This window comes from Trichechus manatus, unplaced genomic scaffold, assembly GCF_000243295.1.
Source record: "Trichechus manatus latirostris isolate Lorelei unplaced genomic scaffold, TriManLat1.0 scaffold00010, whole genome shotgun sequence".
NCBI lineage: Eukaryota > Metazoa > Chordata > Mammalia > Sirenia > Trichechidae > Trichechus > Trichechus manatus.
The window spans coordinates 22,649,600-22,662,029 of NW_004443946.1; the positions used below are offsets into that span (position 1 = coordinate 22,649,600).

Here is a 12,430-nt window from a genome sequence, read left to right on the forward strand (position 1 = left end):
TCTCAAGATCCTTCCTTCTAAGGAGCATTCTGGTTGTACTTCTTCCAAGACATATACAAGATTAATATCTAAAAAGGGTTTGGGGAATTATGAGCACTGGCTGAGAGCATGAAGGAGGCAGTGGAGTTGGATATTTTATGTCTATTTCAAATGAGAATACAGTTTCACACTAAAGTAAATTAACTCATGGAACTCATTACTCCCAAGAAAGAGTGCTAGCTAGAAAATAAAAATTATTTTTAAAAGATCCAAAATATTGAGACTAATACAAAGCCCAGAGTGACTACAAGGAAGCCTGACTCTGCTCATTGATTCATGAAAAAAAAAATTTGTCAAACACTCACTATTGTGCCCATCAGAGTTGTTGGTTCTGTCAAGATCATTTCTGCCTGGATGTGTTCTCAAAATTTATTAGTGCCAAATATGTGTCATGCTCTGTTCTAGCTACTGGCAGTTCAATATTACATCTCTAGCCTGGACTATTGCAATAGCTGCCAATCTTACCCCACCCCTTACAGTCTACTCTCCACAAAACAGCCATAAATATCTCTTTAAAAAGTAAGTCAGATTGATTATGTTGTTCTTTGCACCCCCTCTCCTCCTGCACATACACTGACCCCCCACATATGCCCTCTACTGACTTCCTTTCTAACTTGCTGATCTTATCTCCTCCCACTTTGTTTTTCTGCCCCTACACTCAACTCCAAGGAGCCCTGGTGGCACATATGATTAAGCATTCAGTTGCTAACTGAAAGGTTGGTGGTTTGAACCCACGCAGTGGCTCCACAGGAGAAAGACCTAGCAATCTGCTTCCATAAAGATTACAGCCAAGAAAACCCTATGGGGAAGTTCTACTCTGTTACATGGAGTCACTATGAGTCAGAATCAACTAGATGGCACCCAACAGCAACACACTCCTTTCCACCTAAGGTGGACTCTCTGCAGTTCCTGGAACATACCAACCATCCACCTGCCCCAGGGCCTTTGCATTTTCTGTTCCCTCTACTTGGAACGCCCTCACCGTAAATATCCACATTGTTCACCTTTCCATTTCATTCAGGTCTCAGATGCCATCTTCTCAAAGAGGCTTCCCCCACGCACTTTATATAGAGGTGATCCCACCCACACCCCCAGCACTTTCTGCCTCATCACTTTTCTTTTTGATTATAGTACACATCACTTGCTGAAATCACCATTACCTTTGTTTTGTTTGCTTACTGGTTTATTATATATCCCCTCTTAGAGAATATAAACTCCATGGTGGCAGGAAACTTGTCTTTTTTGTTGCCCACAGTATTCTCAGTGCTTTAACTGGAGGCTGGCATAGTGAGCGTCCAGGAAATATGTGTTGAATGGATGAGTGATAACCTTGCAGTATTGAGTGATTTTACAAAGATCCACCTGTGAAAGGAGATGTCAAACTTCCTGCGAAGCCTTGGGGTGGAGAGGTAAATGGCTAAACCCAGTGACCTCAGAGAGCAGATAGTTTTGTTCATTCACAAGAACCAACAGGGCCATACGGTGTTTGGACAGCAGTTGTGAGCCTCTTTCTAAACACAATTCATTTTCTGCCAGTACCCTTCTCATCTGCCCCTTATGTTTCCTTCACAGTTTATGGAATAATGACAACCAGTAGTTACAGTTACATCATTCATTCAATAAACATTAAGCAACACTATGTGCCCACAGTTTACAAAGCCTGCTCTCCCCTATGATTTCATTTAATCCTTCTTGTGAGGATGCTTACACAGATAAACTGAGGCTCAGTACATTGCCAAGAGTTTCTATGACAATAAATATCGAGCCAGAGCCAAATCGTGGTCCTCCGGCTGCTAAGGGGTCTCTTTCCACCAGGTCTGAAGGAATATGTCATGCCAGGAAGGATCAAGAGAAAATATCCCCAGCCACTGGAAGGAAATCAATGGGTTATGGGAGTGAGAAATCCAGGGCAGCCTGAGAAAGACATTGTCCCTGCTCCATACCTGGGCTCTGTCTTCTGGGTTACCCACCAAGGAAAGGCTGACATCCCTCTGCCCTGTTGCCTACCCCTCAGGAGAAAGCTGGTAATCAGCTTGCCTTTTGGTACATTTTCCTCAGATCATCCCCTAGGAGGAACCTGATTCATTTTAACGCCATTTAATTTATCTTATTTTTTTTAAGTGTTGAAATACGGAATTAAATCGTATCATTGCCAAATGAAGAACAAATGGAATCTGGCAAGCAAAGTCATCTCTCTGAGATATGGCTGGGGGTTCTCTTGCACAATCAACTCTAGAGGTACTCTGGACCCTCCTTGCACTAACAGGTACTGGGGAGTTCCACCAGTACCAGTTGCTTCAAGCCAACTTCAATTCATGACAACCCCACGTGTGTCAGAGTAGAACCGTGCTCCATAGAGTTTCCAATGGCTGATTTTTCAGAGGTAGATCACCAGGCCTTTCTTCCAAGGTGCCCCTGGGTAGACTCAAACCTCCAACCTGTCAGTTAGTAACCAAGCTTGTCAACCATTTGCAGCATGAAGGAACTGCTGGGTGGCTCTAGCTACTGTCTTTGCAGCTGTGCCCTCTCCCCATTCCCCTAACTCTCCTTGAAGTTGATTCTGCCATTAGTTCCTTTTGAAGGGCTGAAAAGGCACAGACTAAAGAAAAGTCTTCTTGTCTTTCTGGGCAGGGAGACAGTGGTATGGTAGGAGGTGAGCAGAGTGGTTTCAAATAGATTCTCAATAGAGAGTCTGAAAAAACCAAACCCATTGTTGTCGAGTTGATTCTGACTCATAGTGACCCTATAGGACAGAGCAGAACTTCCCCATAGAGTTTCCAGTGAGCGGCTGGTGGATTCGAACTGCCGACCTTTTGGTTAGCGGCTGAGCTCTTAACCACTGCACCACCAGGGCTCCAATAGAGAATCTACATGGCTCTAAATACACCCTTTCCAGGGCTCTAGAAGGAGTCCCTGGGTGGCACAAATAGTTAAGCACTTGGCTATTCACTGAAAGGTTGGAAGTTCGAGTCCACCCAGAGGCACCTCAGAAGAGAGGCCTAGTGATATGTTTCTGAAAAATTAGCCATTGAAAACAGTATGGAGCATAGTTCTACTCTGACACACATGAGGTTGCCATGAATCAGAATTGACTCAACAGCAACTGGTTGGAGGCTCTATGAAAGGCAGAAGCAGAGGAGTTGAGGCAGGACTGGCTGGAGTATTTGGGGTCCTAGGGCAGTACTAGTCACTCTGTGAATGGCTTGAAGTGTTGAGGTGGGGAGGTGACTCCACACTGAGGACTGCCAACCTAGGGCCCATTAGGCCAGAAAGGCAATCAACCCAGCTCAGGGTGCCTTGCAGGCTAGACATCCAGAGAGCTGAGCTGGCTGACCACGTTGACCTCTAGAGACCCAGTACGAGAGCCTAGGGATAACAGACACACTTGGGGCTTCAAGTTACAGCTGGAAGGTTCTGAAATGAAAGATACTGTCAACACTAAAAGTATCTTTAGCAGGAGGCAATCTATAGACTGTAGAACAAGACTCACAGAATGAAGAGTTGTCAGGACTTGGATACAGCTCAGAAGTTAACACATCCAATATCACCTTTTTTGATGAATAAGGAATCTGAGGCCCAGAGAGCAGTAGTGGGTTTTGTTCATGGTTCTCAGAAATGATAAGAACAAGACCATAACCTTCTTTCTACCAGCTGCCATGTTTCCTGTTCCTGGTTTGGTTTTTTCACTCCACCACCAGCTTCTTTTATGATAAATGGTATAGCTCCCCTTTCTTGATCTTGTTTCACACACCTTAGAGCTCAGGTTGTTGATTTATTCACTCCTTCATTCAGCATTCACTGAGATCTCCCACTCCCCTGTGTTTCAGGCCCTATGCTAAGGGAGTAGGAGAAAAGGCACTTGGTCTAGTAGGGAAGGTAAGCCACATGCAAAAACATAAAATAAAATCTGCATTTCAAAAAGTATGAGGGCTTCATGAAAAACTGAAAACTCAGAGGAGGAAGGGACTGCTTCTCCATGAAGCTTTCCCATCAGGAAGAGGCGTTTGAATTGAACCTTGAAGGACAGTTAGGAGTCTTATGGAAGGTAAACCATGAAGAAAGATCCAAAAGAGGAAAGGGAAAGTTTACTCAGGTGCCCATATGGGAATTGTAAAAAATGAGACTAGACGTGGAGTAGGGAACCAGGACACAGGCAGCCTTGAATACAAGGAGTTGGACTGACACAACAGCGGGGGTCCTTCAAGATTTTTTGTGTAGGAAAATGACAAGGCCTAGAAGGCTGTTTTGGGAGATGAATGTTGTAACAGTAGTTGAAATGAATTGAAGGAAGGAGATGTTGAAGCTGGGAAGATGTTAAAAAGCTACTTTTTACAGTATAATAATAATAACTACATCATATAGTTAGTAAGGACTGAATGGAAAAATCAGTGTACAACATTTTGCAATAGAGTAGGTGATAGGAGATAAACACTTGTATGTTGGCTGCTATGATAATAATAATTATCATATCAATAATTATTATTATGCACAGGTTATAAAAATCTGCACTTAGTGGTAGTAGGAATGAAGAAGAGGGGAATGGGCTCAAAAGACATAAGCAATACTTGGGAACCAAAGAGAGAAGTCATAGATAAATTTAGGGGGTTTGAGCCAGAGTGACTGGAAGTTTGTCAGTGCCATCAAAAGAAAGTGGGAAGTCAGGAGCTCCTAGGATCAAAGATAGCGTCAATTTAGTAAAAATTCAGTTTGAGGAGCTGATGGGACATCCTGTTGGAGATATTGTGCAAGTGGCTGGAAATGAAACCCTGGGCTTGGAGAGTTAGAGATACAATGCCACTAGCCACACTGGAATATTAACAGAAACCATTGAGGGAGACTGCTAAGGGATGATGGAGAAAGGGAAAACAGGGAGAGAGGAGAGAATCTTGGAGGGAAAGTGGTAGAGAGACCATCGAGAGAATTAGTGGAACCTAGAGAGTTGGTGTGATAGAAGCCAAGAGAGGAAGGTTTTAAGGAATGAATAGCCAATGTTATCTGACTGGGGTGAAGTGAGAGAAGAGAGAGATCATTATATTTTGGGGAATGGGAAGTCCTTGGTTGATGAGAGTTGAGCAGAGGGGAATAGTGGGAATGCAAAAGGCTAAAGGAGTGATGAGGAAATACAGACAGATGGTTAGCCTAAATTTTAAGAGTTTATTGAAGGCAAGATGGGGAGAGAGAATGATAGGGAAGAGGAATTGGTCAAGTGATATTCTTTTTAGGATGAAGATTGTTGAACGTGTCTAAAATCGGAGGGAGAGGAGTCAGTGTAGAAGGAGAAAGACTTCAGACAAGATAAAGAGCCTGTGGGACAAATTCCCAGAGGTGGGCAGGGTGGCTCCTGGTCACTGTGCAGGAGGGGAAGAGGAATTTTTTTTTTTTTTCACTCTGAGATGAGTGACAGAAAAGTATGAGGAACAAAGTGGAGAGATCAGAGTTTGAAGGATGACTGTTAGCCAAGCTCACACTGTGTGGCTTCACTCTCAACGACTATACACAGCAGTGCGTTGTTTTGAAGTCCTCTCTCCCAAGTGATTTGGAAATTACCATATGGAAGCCAGGGCAGGATTATAGTTTGCAGTCCCACTTCCGGATCCAGTCCTCGCATGACCTATCATTCCTGCGCACCACCAAGAAAGCCCTATTTGTCATTCCAAATATCAAGGCAGTAAATGCTACTTGTCTCATTCCAAATTATAGCCAGGATTAAATACTGCCATTTTCTTAGTAGATGTGACTCTGTATACCGTATCTGAGTACACTTGATTCTTTAGTCAGTCTCCATATTAGGAAAAAATATATATATACGTATATGTGCACAAGTGATTCTTCATATCTAGATGCCTTACTCTATAGTTTCTATGGATCTAAATATGGATCTAAATCCTTCTTACCCTTCCAGGATCCTTCTTGGGGCCTTCTCCAGCCCCTAGAGATCTCTCCATCTCAGATCTTTGAGAGTGTGCCTTGCTCTACAAGCTCCCTGGGCCACAAAGTGTGTTCTACACCTTCTGGAGCCTCTTCTCCTTCCCCTAAGGCACCCTTGCCCAGTGTTGAGTTTAGAGTGTATACTCAAAACACATATGAACAAAGAAACATAATCCAATCTCATGCAGGAAAATTAGTGGAACTTCTTCCTAGAAAGATAGCTCTGGTTTGGACACTAAAACAGAAGAAGGAAGCTCCACCTTCACAGGCTACTAGGATCACACACTTGGGTTTCTACAAAAACCTCTATCTCTCTGCCTCCCATTCTCTTCCTACCTTCCAGTTTCAACAGACTGTCTAAAGCGCAAATCTGACCATTCACTTCAATACTTCAAACCTTCCTCACCCCTACACCAGAAATTCAGGTTAAAGTGGAAACCCTTAGCATGGAGTACAAGCCCTTCAAGGTTTGGATCCTATGGCTTCTCCAAAATCATCTCCCCCTGCATTTTATCCTGCCTCCAGCTACTTAGAACACTTATCCACTTTAGGTCCTTTTTACTGATTCCTTCACTCACAACATTTTCTCTCCCACCTCTTCCCTCCCTGCTTCATTCTCTTTTACCCACCTATCCTTCCTTTCTGGGCTTAGCTTCCCCTGAAAGTCCTTCTTAGCCCGTATGAGGAGGTGTTCTTCCTGTATGCTTCCATTGCCGCTGGACTTACCTTCCACTAGCAGGAATCACTTTATGTAGTAATTGCCTGTTTACTATTTGGTTACCCCAACTGGAATGAGGGAGCCTTGGTGGTGCAGTGGTTAAGAGCTTGGCTGCTAACCACAGGGTCAGCAGTTCAAATCCACCAGCTGCTCCCTGGAAACCCTTTGGGGCAGTTCTACTCTGTCCTATAGGATCGCTATGAGTCAGATTCGACGACATGGGTTTGGGTTTTTTTGTTACTGGAATGAGAATTTATGAGGCAAGGCATCATGTCTATTTTATTTGTCTTTGTACTTAGCACATGCCTGGCACAGTAGGTTGTTGGTGAATATTTGTTGAATAAATGACTGACGGCTTTCTCTTTTGGTGTACAATATATTTCTGAACCTCACCAAATATTTAAACCTGTAAGCAAAGCAATCAGGCTTGAGTGAAGAGGGAGTTATTCTTCTCCTCCTATCCAAACTTGGTAGCTTGAAGAGAAGCCAAAATGTCTGACACATTCCCAAAATTCATTGTCCAGATTCTGGCAATGACTGGATCATGCAGTCTGGGGAACAATGCCCACAATCACTACCCATGGACAATACAAGCAACTGTGCCCAGAGACTACAAGGAACTGCCTTGCACAGGGACAAGGCAAGGCTGGGGCAGGAGGACATGCGATCAGCTCCAGGCCCCAGTCCAGGAGAGCACAAGGGAAGGGAATAATTTTATAGGGTTAGTCTGATAACCCTATTCCTCTTTCTCTGACCAGGAGGCTACAGAAGGCAGCTTAAGAGATGCCAGAGTAGAGGTCAGAGGAGCCAGAGCAGAAAGGGGAAGATACGTAACTTGTCCCTCCAAGTCCATTCATTCATCCAATATTTACTGAGTGCTTACTCTATGACAGGCAAAGTGCTAGGGCATGGGGATACTATGTGAACAAACACTTGTGATCCTTCCTGCCTTCGTGGCAGTTACTGTCTAGAGGTATGACAGGTATTACTCAATCACATCAATAAATTTAATTTGCATCCTTGAATTACTTCAGAATGACAGGTTCAGGTGATGGGTGTATAAAATAAGGAGATTTGGCCTAGTCATGAAAGATACGGAAGGCTTCCCTGAGGAAGCAACAAATGAGCTGAGAGCTGAAGGGTGAATAGGAGTAGGTTAGGCAAGGATTGGGTTGAAATTTAGAGGTGAGGGAAGAACAATAACGCATTCCAGGTTTAAGAAACTGCATGAACAATGGCCTTCCCATCTTCATTATGTTAAAGAAAGAACCACTTCAGCCAAGTTCAGTTCTGTAGTTTCCATCCATTTCTCCTCAACCCAATAGCTGTATTTTATTTAAAGAAAAAGGAGCTATGGGGTGGGCCTGTGGGGGAGTACTGCTTATGGGAACTATGTATGGATTTGGACACTGCCACCTATAATGAGGGGGTCAGGGGTGATAGGCTGGTCCCTCGTCACCCTAAGCTCTGTTAACCATGCTCGTCTAGAGAACTGCAAGGCATGAAGGGGCAGTTTCCTCTCAAACTTGGATCCAGCGAAGCTGACAAAAAGCGCCAGCCGGAGGGCAAGCTGGCATACACAGTGAACTGATCCCTCTATTTCAGGAAGAGCATGGCGCAGCAGCTATATTTGAAAACCGAGGTAAACAAGAGCTCACCTCAAGTGGATGGGGCGCAACAGCTGTGGAAGATTAATCACAAGCGGCTGCAAGTCACCCAGACGCCAGAGGCCCTGAGACTTCCCTTTTGGTGCCCCACCAGAAGGCCAGATGTATTTGTGTCACGTACCCACAACCCCCTCCGCTTCGGGTGTTTCTTGACCACCCAGAAGCTCCGCACCTTGCTCCCAGCTGCAGTCTTCATTTCGGATAAATTGCATCCCGTCAATTCCAATGCTTCTGCCTTACAGACCGAACCATCAGCCGTTCAGGGTTGTTTTTTTTTTTTTTTTTTTTTTTTTTAAATCTCCAGAAGACAGAGTGTGGGTATGTGTGTGTGTGTCTGTGTGCGTGTTTCGGGGGGAGGGGGAAGGCGGCAGCTAGCGGATAAATTTATGGCACTGCATTACCGGCGTTTGTTCTATTTAACCACTCCCCTCCTCCCCTCGTTTAAAAATAAAACACAATGTGTAAAGACAAAAAACTGCTTTTTCCAGTCGCGGAGCAAATCGCTTTCTTTATCTCCCCCGGTGGCTCGGGTCCTCAAGGCAGGTCAGGCAGGGCCTGCAGGAGGAGCGCTAGCCTCTGAAGGAGGGCCTGTGGCTCAGTGTGTGTGTGTCAGCGTGTGTGTGTGTGTACAGTATACAGTACTCAGTACTTCCCTTCTCTATACCTGACTTGGGACCGCCCAGACCACCGCTGTCTGGAGAGCGCAGGACTCCAGAACCCTCCTTCTCCCCCGCCCCTTGGCGGGTGCGCTGGGGCTGCAGCTCCTGACTCGCTGCGCCCAGTCCCGAGGTTGGGGTGCGCGCTTGCGTATGTGCATGCGGACGCGCGCCGAGTGGGGAACGCGCCCTCCTCAGAGTCCCCCAAACCCGGCGGGCACTCACAACCCAGGAGCACAATACACCCTGGCACCGCCAGCACACACATGCACACATGCATCCACGCACCACAGCATTCAGTCTTAGTGCGCACCCGCCACTAAGCCAGCAAGCCCACAACCCGGCTGCACACATATTCCCAGGCACCCCCCCTTCAGCCTCCCATAGACACACTGCCAGACCTCCCCCCCAGCACTGCATACACAATATACACTTTCTGGGGCACCCCCCACACACACTTTTTGTGGCACTAAACCTACAGGAAGGCAGTTCATAGGAATGATATTGAGAAATAACTTAATATCATTATTCACAACCAGGAACCCTCTTGGGGTCATCCCAAGCCCCCCACCCTCTGCCTCCCCTGCCTCAGCCGCTCGCTGAGGGGGCAGGGCAGGAGACTCATCCCATTACTCACCGTTTCCTTTCGGCCTTCCGAGCCGACTGGGAAGTGAGGGGAGTCAGGAAGGTGCGCGATGCCCCGCCGCCGGGCCTCCTCACGGGCGGCAGCGGATCATCGCCCCCGCGGGCTGCCCGCCGGCCGGAGCCGCGTCCGGGGCATGTCACGCCGCCGCCGCCCGCCCGCTGGGGCTCGTCGGCTCGCAGCAGTCAGGGAGCTGCGGGGCAGCGCATCTGGAGCGCGAGGTCCCGGCAGGAGGGGGAGTAGGGCCAGGGCGAGGGGGCCTGGGGAAGGCTGCCTCCGCGCCGCTTGGGGGAACAGGGAAAACCCCACACCACCGACCCCTAGGACACCTCGCTCCGGAGTTTGGGCTGGGACGACGCCGGGAGAGGATCCGGGTCCCCGCCGCGGGCAGCGCGGGGATCCTTCCCGGAAGCGGGAGCAAAGAGAAGAGCCCGGCGCACCCTGGCGGCTCTGACGGACCCCGGCTTGCAGCCGCGGCGCTGGGGCTTTCCCGGGGCTGGGAGCGTGCCGTCTCTCCGCCTCACACGCCGTCACGGCGGGGGACGTCTCGGCTTCGCCGCGCGCGAAGGGGACGCGCGGAGGGGCTGGTTTCTGGGCGAGCCGAGAGCTTTACCCATTAAGCTGCAGCAGAAAGCCAAATCAAAAAGCCAATCTCCAAGCCTCTAAATTGCACGTCACCCTATCAGCTGGGCGAGAGCGCTGCACCGAATGACAAGCCCCGCATATTTATCCTGGGGCGCCGAGGGGGATTTTTCAGATAGCTTCCAGACCGGCTGCGGAGAAGCCGAGCCTGTCCCTGGGTTCGGAGAGCCCCCTAAGAGTGAATTCAGACAGAACACCTAGCCTGCGGCAACCCACCCAATCGCTGGAGCCTGGCGGCCGGCACCTCGTGGCCGGCGGCAGTTTCGAGACGGCGGCGCGTCCTGACCTGGATTCTGCAGTTCTTCGGGGCTCGGGGCGGCAGGCGGGGAGGCCGAGCAGGCGGGCGCGGCACCGGCTTTCCCCTTGTCCTTAGGAGTCGCCGCCTGCAATTCCGAAATTAAGTCTCCACCAAACACATCTGTGGTTTTCAAATATAGTAGGGCACGATTACCCAGGCAGGGTCCACCCAGGACTAGGGGAGGAGTTGAAAGGGATGGGGGTTAGCAATGGAGGGAAAATAAAACCCCTTTTTTCTTCTCTTCTTGGTACAGAACCCAGCCTGTCATTTTCTCAACCCAAATCAAACAACAGCTTGTAAGAGACGCTTGGGTGAGCACTGGTATGTTGGCTTTTGGGATTTTAAGGCTAAAAATAAAAGGGGGCTGCCTCCCAAATTGCTGCTTACTCCGGGCCTGGAGCCTGGAAGACAGTTGTTCCTTTGATGCAGCAGCAGAACTCGGGTTTGGGGCTTGGCCTGGCGAAGTGTACACATGAAGCCTTAAATCAGATGCCTATAATTTCTGCTGTATTTGTCAGGCGTGGTCCTGCGGGCATGAGAGGTTGGTAGGCCTCTCCTAAGAATGGGGTTTCATGTCCCTAGTTCATCAGTAGCATTAGGCAGATCCAAAATGAGCATGGTGGCTGGCCGTTTGTAGATGCACGATTGCGGATGCCAGGACAGAAGTTGTTCCTCTCAGGCCTCTGCTCCCTGAAGCCAAGTATGAGGGGGCCAACAGACAAAAATGTCAGTAATCCCTAACAAGTATCAAGCACCTCCTTAGGGCCAGGCATGGTGCTAATGAATTTGGTTGCATTATCTATGCCATCTTCATAAAACTCTATGAGATAGGTACAATTATTAACTATTTCTCTCTTGAGGAAAATGAGCTCTAGAAAGGTGAAATAACCATCCGGAGGCCATATGCAACTGAAACAAGTATTAGAGTAAGGTGGAAGCAACTCCAGAGTTAGCCTGATAACCACAACAATATGTGCAACCTCTGGGATCCCTGGCTTCCCTGCAGGGCTGCTCTGGAACAAGGCTTGGTCCAAAGAGAGTAAGTGGCTGTGGGGGTTAGAGCATCTGAACCCCGGATGGTGTGAGTTCTTTGCTGGTGCCTTGACTCAGTGCTTCTTCAACAAGTCAACTGGCAATTTCAGTCCTGAATTCAGGTCCTGAATGTGCTCCTAACTGACCCTGTGCTCTTAGGCACCTGAACCTTATGGACCTTGAATTCAGTAATGTTAGGGCTGAGATACTGACTCTGTGAAGTTTCAATGACTCCCAAAGTAAAGGATCTTAGAAAATTTCAAGTGTTGAGATTTACGTGGTGCTTTTTTGCATGGAGAGCCACAATGCCCATTGGTCTACAGTCAAGACCAAAGATATCCTTGAACGCACTGTCAGACATGCCAGTGAGTATATAAAATGGTATAGATTTTAGGCAGGGCAATGCTGAAAGATATTTCAAATTCCTTTAACAATGTGAACCCTTTGACTCAGTAATTTTAGTAGTAGAAATTTATTCTATGGCAGTAATTAAGGATGGGCTCAAATATTTAGTTTCAATGATATTAATGGAAATGTTTATACTAGTGAAAAATTGGAAAAAATTTTTCAACAGAAAGAATGGGTTGAGTAAATCATGTTACATTAACATAATGGTGTATTCTAGCGCTATAAAAATGCTCTTGACATGGAAAGGTTTTCATGATATTTTATTGAGAGAAAATATGTGAAATGTGATACAGTTTTCATTATATATATATATATATATATATATATTTTGCATAGAAGAAGTCCTGGCAACATAAAACACCAAAATGGTAATACAAAATGGTAATAGTGGTTATCTCT

At 47.0% G+C, this 12,430-nt stretch overlaps 1 protein-coding gene across 4 annotated transcripts in view; it reads right to left on the bottom strand.

Moving 5' to 3' along the window:
• The window catches only part of SLC8A3 (solute carrier family 8 member A3), a 206,118-nt gene extending 195,667 nt beyond the window's left edge, over positions 1-10,451 (bottom strand). For all 4 annotated transcript variants that reach the window (XM_004370991.2, XM_012560048.2, XM_004370990.2 and 1 more), the window contains exon 1: positions 9,646-10,451. The gene's annotated coding sequence lies outside the window, so the exon portion shown is untranslated. The remainder of the gene's footprint in view (positions 1-9,645) is intronic.
• Between the last annotated feature and the right edge of the window lie 1,979 nt (positions 10,452-12,430).